Here is a 6,000-nt window from a genome sequence, read left to right as displayed (position 1 = left end):
TTGTTGGCATTACCTGGACTGGCGCCAATCATGTTTTGGCCTAACTACCAAGGATTGCTTTGTTCCCGGACTTCACTAAGTAAGATTGAAATAATAGCTGCAGTAACTTCTTTGGAGAAGAAAGGTTCTTGCAAATAACCTTCTTGGGGACTAAGACCAGCAAACTGTTCTTTCTGCTGGAGGATGCCTGGGACAAAGTGATCGTGAGATGATAGGGTTTTCAGTTCTAGGTAAGATGAAGAGAGGGATTAGCAGAACAATCACATGAAACTTCCAGGTGGCAGACTTTGGACTGTTCAGAAGGCTGGTTGGCAAAGACCCACGGGAGACAGTCCTTAAGGGCAAGGGAGCCCACGACGACTGGGCGCTCTTCAAAAATGAAATCCTAGCAGCTCAGGAGCAAGCCATCCCCATGTTCTGGAAAAGGAGCCGGTAGGGGAAAAAACCAGCTTGGTTGAGTAGGGAGATCTTGAGAGGCATCAAAAAGAAGAGGAATGTCTATGATCTTTGGAAGAAGGGACAGGCGTCTTGGGTGGACTACAGGGAGGAAGTGAGATCGTGCAGGGGAAAAATCAGGAGGGCTAAGGCTCACCTAGAAATCAAATTGGCTAAATCTGTGAAAGATAATAAAAAATCTTTCTATAAATACATTAACAATAAAAGAAGGACTAGGGAGAATATTCAGTCCCTATTGGATGCAGAAAGAACAACAGTGACAGGGGGTGAGGACAAGGCTGAGGTACCTAATGTCTTCTTTGCCTCCGTCTTTAATAGTAAGGAAAGTTGTTCCCTCTGTGTACAAACCCAGGAGTTAGAGGAGCAGAATGAGGCTCCCATGATCCAAGAGGAGGCGGTTAGAGGCTTGCTTGCCCAGCTAGACACCCACAAGTCTATGGGGCCAGATGGGATCCACTCAAGAGTACTGAAGGAGCTGGCAGATGTTTTTTCCAAACCCCTTTCCATCATCTTCCAGTAGTCCTGGCTGAGTGGGGAAATTCCACTGGACTGGAGGCTGGCTGATGTTGTGCCCGTATACAAGAAGGGTTGCAGGGAGGATCCGGGGAACTACAGGCCTGTCAGTCTGACCTCAGTGCCGGGGAAAGTCATGGAACAGGTGATCTTGAGTCCTATCATGAAGCACATGCAAGAGAACCGGGTGATCAGGCCCAGTCAACACAGGTTCATGAAAGGCAGGTCTTGCCAAACTAACCTGATCACCTTCTATGACAAAGTGACTCGACTACTGGATGGGGGAAAGGCTGTGGATGTAGTCTTCTTGGACTTCAGTAAAGCCTTTGACACAGTTTCTCATAGCATTCTGCTTCAGAAGCTGTCTGCCTCCGTACTGGACAGGTGTGCACTCTCCTGGGTTGAAAACTGGTTGGATGGCCGGGCCCAGAGAGTGGTGGTCAATGGAGTTAACTCCAGCTGGAGGCCAGTCACAAGTGGGGTTCCTCAGGGCTCGCTACTGGGTCCAGCCCTGTTCAATGTCTTTATCAATGACCTGGATAAAGGCATCAAGTGCACCCTTAGCAAGTTTGTGGATGATGCTAAGCTGGGTGGAAGCGTGGATCTTATGGAGGGTAGGGAGGCTCTGCAAAGGGTTCTGAACAGGCTGGACCGCTGGGCTGAGACCAATGGTATGAGGTTTAACAAGGCCAGATGCCGGGTCCTGCACTTGGGGCACAACAACCCTATGCAGTGCTACAGACTAGGAGAAGTCTGGCTAGAAACCTGCATGGAGAAGGACCTGGGGGTAATGGTTGACAGACTACTGAACGTGAGCCAGCAGCGTGCCCAGGTGGCCAAGAAGGCCAGTGGCATCTTGGTTTGTACCAGAAACGGCGTGACCAGCAGGTCCAGGGAGGTTATTCTCCCTCTGTACTCGGCACTGGTGAGATTGCACCTTGAGTACTGTGTTCAGTTCTGGGCCCCTCACCACAAGAAGGATGTTGAGGCTCTAGAGTGTGTCCAGAGAAGAGCAATGAAGCTGGTGAGGGGGCTGGAGAAGAAGTCTTATGAGGAGCGGCTGAGAGAGCTGGGGTTGTTTAGCCTGGAGAAGAGGAGGCTGAGGGGAGACCTTATTGCTCTCTACAACTACCTAAAAGGAGGTTGTGGAGAGGAGGGAGCTGGCCTCTTCTCCCAAGTGACAGGGGACAGGACAAGGGGGAATGGCCTGAAGCTCCACCAGGGGAGGTTCAGGAAAAAGTTTTTCGTGGAAAGGGTCATTGAGCACCAGCAGAGGCTGAGGAAGGTTGAGTCACCTTCCCTGGAGGTGTTTAAGGGAAAGGTGGATGAGGTGCTGAGGGGCATGGTTTAGGGATTGTTAGGAATGGTTTGACTCGATGATCTAGTAGGTCCTTTCCAACCTAGTGAATCTATTCATATCCCAAGATATGTTAGGAGTGGTCATCGGCCCGTCCCACAGCTTCTCGTCTCCTTATTGGCAACTGCTAACTACCAGTTACGATTTAAACCAAACAATTGTTTCATGATCAGGTTTGCCTTTCTTGGTGGGACCACAAGCTTGAGGCTGGAGTCTCAAAGTGCTGTGGCTGGAGATTGTGCCTCTCCAGAACAGGGGATCCTGCGTATATTATCTTGGCAGCCAAGGCACTGTCAGTCTCTCTCAAGAGACACAGGTTTCGATATCCCTGTTGCTGTCGTTTGTTTTGAGTTCTCTGTAGCAACTGGAAGTGTTTTTTGTTGTAGCCTTGGTAGGGTCCTGGATGCTATTAAGGACGTTTGTTATCTGCTATCAAACTGCTGTTCTCTGGTGAGGGTGAGAGCAGTCATGTTTGATATTCTGATGGCTTTTTTTCAGTCTTTGGCACTGTCTGGATGCTGAACATCTTTGCAGAGAAAGAGCTACAGGAGTTTAAAGAAGTTTTATGCACAGAATTCTGGCTTTGAATTCATTGTTTTCCTAGCTTGCCTTGCTTCTTCCAAAGACGTGAGGCTTTCATTTCTTCACATTTCTCTTCACATTTCTTGTATTATATTTGCCTGCCTCCATGCATGGTTTCTTCTTTTCTCTGTTTGATTTTTGCAGCCTGTGTTTTCATCTTTTCATTTGTATAGGATTATTATCCAATTACCCAGCCACCTGGATGGTAGTGATGTGTTTACGGAAATGTAATGCAGTGGAAGGGCTTACAGGGATGCATGTAGGGAATGGAATCTAGGGAATATTAGGATCCAGGTGATGTGATTCTCAGAGTGCCAAGGAGCAGCCTCTGAAGGAGTCCGTTCTCTTCGGGATTTGAGGCTGTTCAGTTCTGTGTCACATCTTCAATGTGCAATCTGTAAATATAACAGATCTAAGAATTTAAGATGACTGGCAAAAACCCTCATGGTAAAAACCACCCACAGTATTTCCAAGGGAAGAGTGAAGAGACTCAGGAATGCAACAGCATGAAAATGTGGAACAACATTTGCAACGGTAATAATTCTGATGTAGGTGGCATCGTTGATAACCGATGGGTTAACCTTTGTCCAGTGGCAGTGTGCTTGTGTAACCTGTGCATTGCAGGAAGGGATGGAGCTGGCTGAGGGAAGTTTTTGAATGGCAAGTCATTTATTTGGGAAGAAGCTTTGATTCCGCAGACCTGAAGTGTACTGTGACATTCAGTCTGCGTTGCCCCTGTCAGGAAAGCTGCGTGTCGGTATGTTTTTGGTAGTGCTTTCAGGAGGATGCAAGTCATTCTCGGTGTGTCTGGGAGAGACCTGAATGGAGACATTAGGAGGTGACTCCAGAAACAGCCACTTGCCTCTTGCAGGGGCTGCAGCGCCACAGGGGGGCGAGTGTCTTGAGAATCAGATACTTAGGCTGACTAATCTGAGGTAGGGCCCTGTGTTGCCTCACCTAGTAGGTTCCTTAATACTATGTCAGAATTTGCTTTTCACTTAAACACTCTGTTTACCAAATCTAATGGTTAATTCCAGTGAGATTGTATTCAAAGGAAGGTACTTCAGGTGACTGTGTGACTTGTGACACTCAGCAGGCTCAAGGAGAAAGGCTTGATGTACTTCGGACAGCTACAAAAGATTTTTATCCCAGCTCTTAAAACTAAAGGCTGAGGCTGTCTTCAGAATTTGCGTACTTTGAAAACATGAAGGGTTTTGAATTGTTACAAAATTTGATAGAAATTGTAAAAAACGACAAAAATTAGTGATTTTTTTTTTTTTTTAAGGTAAAATATTTGGAAACCTGCTGCTCCGCAAGCTCAGGAGCAGCAGGGTTTAATGTTCATCCATAGAGCGCTGTATCTGCTGCTGGTAACTGCTGTGTTTCTATACTTTGTTATCTGGGCTGATACTGTAAGCAGGTGATATCAGAGTGGGGCTTGTACTTTTTCCCAGAGGTAGCAGGTCTGGAAAAAGATGGGTATTTGATTTTGGGTTGACTGAAGAAACGATTTAAAATGCTTGCTTTGCTTTGCTTTTTTCTTCCCCTACTGACTGAGGCAGGGTAGATCTGGGGATCAGACAATTGTGCTGTTCAGAAATTCTAATGTACTTCAATGCTAATGAAGCTGTTTTCTTTCCTGTCTTCCTCTAGCGCTGTGTGGTGCTGCGGTTTCTGAAGTTTCCCCCGAACCAGAAGAAGGTAAGATTCAACACATGCTGCTGATAAAAGCCCCCAGGTAAGCGAGTAACCAGCCTGAGGGGAAACAGGAAACCTGTGAGAGAACCGTGACTGACAGGAGTGAGAACAAGGGATGTTTTGAAATGCACCCATCTCTCTGGCAGGAGAAAACTTGAGATCTTCTGATGTAACTAAGATTGTGTGACTGCTGTCTAGGCCTTTGTGTAGGACAGATCATGACTCAAGTGTTTAGAAGGTGAGACTTTCCATAAGGAGAGTGGTGGCAACAGAGGATGCGTTAATATGGCCGATCAACATTGGAGAGTGGTGATGCTGAGGAAGACATGGCAGCGTTACCAACTGTTGCTGGGCAGGATGGGTGAGGAGCAGCACAGAGCTGGTGTCGCGGGAAAGCTTTGCTGTTCACTGCCAATTCAGCAGCTAAAAAGCCACGAAACCTGGACAAAACAATGAAATATTGATGGAATAGCCTTTGCCAGAGGGTGGTTTTAGTGTCCCTTCTGTTGCAAAAGAACATGCAAAAGAACAGGACACAGTCTGACAGTTCCTTGGCCTGTGACAGAAGGTTTTTCTGCTCGAGAAGGAACAGAAGCGAGTTACCTTGGATCTGCTTTAACAGGGATTAAAAATGATCAAGAATTGGAGGTGGAGGGTGAAAGTGAAGCATCAGCACAGTTCTCCAAGGGAGAAAAAAGAGCTTGAGAGGAAGGAGGTTCCAGTTCTGCCATCAGTCTCCTCCAGAGTCCTCGGGGTGTGGTACCTGAGAGGTGCTGGCAACGTGTGAGCTGCAGCAGCTGCCGAGCCACGGCTTTGTACGGTTCAGTGGCAGTGTTCCCATGAGAAAGAACTACAAAAAGCACTGTGGCCATTAACTTTAGGGAAACAGAAATAAGGATGAATGTGAAGTACACATACAGGGAGGCCGTTTGCTTCAGATCAGGAAGATGAATGGGAAGTGTGTTCAGTTTAATAAGGGATAGCGAAGTTTCTGAAGTAGCTCAGAGGGAAGCAGAGGAAGGCAAGGCCCATGAATGCAGTGCATGTATGGGTTATCTGTCGCCTTTCTGCTGCTGTCGTGCTTAGAGAAAAGTCTGGTAAAACCAAAATGTGATTCAAGTATGTTGATGATCCTCTTATAGGAGCAGGGCTTCAAGAATGTCTCCTCCTTCTAATTACAGATATTTTCAGTTGGTGCTGGCTGTGGTCTTTCCTCCTTTCTCTAGACTTTGTCACTATGTCAGCATTGTCTTCTTAGCATTTTATTTTCTCTTGCCCTGCTCTGTTTAGTTTTTCTTCTCCCGCTCGTGTTTTCTCCTCTACCTAGGACATGTGTGGCACTTTCTCTTCTTAGGCTGTTAGTCATTCCTGAGAGTAAGTCTGCATGGTCCGGT

The sequence above is a fragment of the Cuculus canorus genome, unplaced genomic scaffold (genome assembly GCF_017976375.1).
Source record: "Cuculus canorus isolate bCucCan1 unplaced genomic scaffold, bCucCan1.pri scaffold_54_arrow_ctg1, whole genome shotgun sequence".
In the NCBI taxonomy this organism is placed as follows: domain Eukaryota; kingdom Metazoa; phylum Chordata; class Aves; order Cuculiformes; family Cuculidae; genus Cuculus; species Cuculus canorus.
Note: the sequence above shows the minus strand (reverse complement) of the source record.